This window comes from Rhipicephalus microplus, chromosome 8 (assembly GCF_043290135.1).
Source record: "Rhipicephalus microplus isolate Deutch F79 chromosome 8, USDA_Rmic, whole genome shotgun sequence".
Lineage (NCBI taxonomy): Eukaryota > Metazoa > Arthropoda > Arachnida > Ixodida > Ixodidae > Rhipicephalus > Rhipicephalus microplus.
In genome coordinates, this window is record NC_134707.1 from 6,537,704 (window position 1) to 6,541,578 (window position 3,875).

Genomic DNA, 3,875 nt, shown 5'->3' on the forward strand with positions numbered 1-3,875 from the left:
GCTCAGTTGCCGCTCGTCGGTTGGTTTGTACGGCGCGTCGACGTCCAAGGTCGCGGTGAAATGAATTCTAACGAATCCCCAAACACAATGATCGACGTCCCTTCTACCAGCGCCGCCCTTTCGCATACGTGTGTACGTGTTCACTCATTTAACACCCCCTCCTACAACCACGTTAACCAATTTAGCCATCGACCCAAGTAAGTCGCAATTTAACACCCCATTTCAGAACCACGTTAACCAATTTAGCCATCGACCCAAGTAAGTCGCACTTTAACACCCCGTTAACCAATTATATGCTCCGCATCCTCCTCAGTGTTCCCCCGAGGGAAGCTGCGGGCAATTTTTTTCTTTCGAAACACAAAGCTTGACGTTTTAGTGGTGTTCCACGAAGGCACGGCTTTCAGCTCTCACCATAGTAGAGTAGCGGCTACTCTAAATCGCTACTCATTTCTTTTCTGAAACCCATGTAAAAGCTTCGCTTGAAGGGACACCGAAGTGATGCAACGAGTTAGCTTGGATCTGGGCTCCCACAAACTCACCGCAGAAAGCGGGCTGCTCGCCCACGAACATTGGAATAACTGCGCGAAAACGCGCCCACTATAGGGAGAACAAGATAAGGGCACACAGCGTCCTTGACTCCGTGTCCTCTCTCTAGTGGGTGTGCTTTCGCGCTGTAACTCCCTTGCTCTTCATTTATTTATTTATTTATTTATTTATTTATTTATTTATTTATTTATCGATACTGCAGGCCAATATGCTGGCCCACGCAGGAGGGGCAAATACAAAATACAATAACAAGACATTCACAAAAGGACTAACAATTCAAGAAGAAAAAACATACAGTGCAATACGCTTGCTTCGCAAAACAATTTACACATAGCAACAAAAAAATCTTAAGACCTAATTTCTTATGAACTAACTCACCCAAAAAGAAGTGTTGAAAGCGTTGACACTTGGGCGAGTTGTTTGGGGATTTATTTTCAAAAAGTGTTACTAGCGCATAGAACGATTAGGAAAGGGCGAGACAACAGAGATCAAGGCACTGCGCTGCCGACACTTTTTGAAGATGAAATTTTCATGTAGTCCCACGAGGGCAAGGAAGAATGTATACTAGCGGAGCGGTTTGTGCAGTGTCAGCATACGCTACCGGTTTGAAAGAAAAAGCCTTTGCCATATATAAATGCGGGTGACTACTCAAGTAGGTATGGCGCTCAGTATTGGAACTCCAATATGTTAATACCAATCACAAAGGTTTCTGAATTATTGTTTTTGTTTCACTGTTAACTGCCAACTCCGGCGGTTTTTCGAGGTCAATGGATCTCACTGAAATGCACTGGGTACGTTCATTTGCACGTTTGCGTCATTCATGCCGAATCACAAGCTTGTGGGTATCGCAGATTCTTTTCAAATGAATTTTATAGCTTGCCTCGAAGCACTCACCTAGCTTGCCAAAATTAATGGCAACATTGTGTGTGACGTTGTCTTTTGCCTGGCGGAAGTGACGAAACTGATGTGCGACTGCAGCGTAGGCTTGTCTGCTATGGATTGTGTGGAATTGGCCGGCGCATACTTGGTTGAGCGTGCGACTTCCTTTTCCGTGTTGGGCGGGCAAGTGGTGTTGCCCTGTGGACCGCAAACGATTCGCCATATATTCTCCATAGCAGCGTAAGCGTTTTAGCCGATCGCCCTGGAACGTCCATGAATGTGGCGTTAGGGGCCTTAACTATATTCCTCAGTTAAGGTACAGTTTGCTCTATAGAGTACAATGTACCTTAATTGAGGACGCGTTTGCGCTGTGTAACATCGGCGAACCGTGACTGGCACTAACCGCGGTTCAATGCGGTTAACTTCGTTCGGTCGTAACCGCAGTTAACTAGCCTGTGTAACAAGAATATGTGTCTTTACAAAAAGCTTGCAGCAAGCAAGGGAACTAACCTGTTTCTCAGGTACGCTTTGAGACCGTCGAACGCCTGCTCTGAAATGCCATCTATTTGCAGGCGCATGTTCGCAGGTGCGGCCATCTCGTACAGCAGGTCGCGTAGGTAAGAACTCGAGGCCCGCAGAACGTCTGCGCTTATAGCGAACTCCCGGCCGGGCCCACCTTCCTTGAGGCAGATCAGCACCTCGAAGTCGCTCATCTTGATCTTCTTCTTCTGTGGCTCACACCCACCGTAGGGGATTGGCCAAGTACTGAGTGGTCTTAGAAAATCGTATGAAATTTTAGAGCAAATGGAGGTTTTGAAATGAAAAGAGATTACAAATTTCACGTGAAATTTATTGGTGTTTACTCAAATGCACAAAAAGTAATACTTTTATAATATATAATAAATTAAATGAACACCCTATCGTCGACCGCATTTTCTTCTTCCTTACCTTCTTCTTATTGATATTGTCACGCGGCAGGAACAAGAATGCACTAACTTTTATTCCCTTTACCCTCTCCCCAGTGCAAGGTAGCCTACTCGGCTCAGCCAGGGTTAACCTCCCTGCCTTTCTTTCATCATTCTTCTCTCTCTCAACAGAAAGGCGATGTGATGATGGTGTTGCTGTTCCAATCCCCAGATTGAGTATGTGCCACAATACAAAGGAATCAAATCAATTTCTGAAATCTCGGCTGCAGATGTTTATACCAATCTCTTCATTTTTTTCTAAAAAATATATTTCTCCCTTTCATGCTCCCCCGTGACAAAATTATGACGACAACGAACCGCGTTTTATGGTACACACTCGCATCAGGTGCTAATCGGGCGTCAAGAGATGCATCGAATTAAATTCCCAATAAACGAAAATACCGGACAAAGCAGAGATACGGAATGATCCAAAGAACGCTTGAGAATACAAGGATCACGCATCAGAATCTGCAGATTATGAAGCGCGTACTTCTGTGTGAGTTGGTAACTCGAGGGTGCACGAAAAAATGAAGCAAAAAAGGAAGAAACCGTTAGGGTCATAGGTTAAATTTAATTTCTCATACCCTTGCATTTGTTAAAAAAAAGTGCCACTTCTGATTTGAACTTACCGTTAATGGGAGAATGCACACACTACAGCATGAATTTATTGGTGTTAATCAATCCATACGGCAACCCGAAGACACTCCAACAGTGTTGTGAAAACGCAGGAAACGCTTCGGCGCGTTGTATGGCTTGGACGAAGGGTGTTCCCGTAAATGTTGAGGCGAGCGATCTGCCTTGCACACTCCTTTGGCGTAGAGCCCAAAAGCAGCCGTCTAAACTCAGCCATATCCACCCCTGCTATAGGGCCTGCAGAACTTCCTGCATAAGGAATCTCTACAGGACACCAACCGATTCTCGTAATCAAGAGAGGTGCAATCGCGGCCAACTTGAAAAGGAGCACGGGCGTTACCTTCAGGAGGCCATAGCGGTTAAACGATGTTGCGAGTGTTCATATCAATCAATGTTTATACGGAAAGGGTTAGCGCTACTCCCTCTCGAAGATCAATACGTCATAATCGTATGATGCGTATCACGAGTGATTGTTGCTTAAACGCCATTGATCCATGCCCCTTTCAGATAGGCCACGTCTGCACCTGACGCTTGGTGGCGTGGACATACTTACGAAGATGCGGTGGACGTTCTCCTCGACTATATATGATGATGATGATGCTCCTTGGATCATTGGCACCTACCCACTATATATTTCAACAAGCCGCGTTAGATATGTTTATTCTTTTCAAAAAATCTGAAATTAGGTAAAACGAAAGCATACACCTGCCGGTAAGAGCCTGGGATCAGCGTAGAAGTGTTTCGTAATAAAAAAAAAAGTAGAGTGAGCACAAAAAACGATAACAGCGCTTACAGCTGCAAGACTGCGTGCGGGCGATATTTCAAGAATAGGTATTTACAAAATGAGCTCCG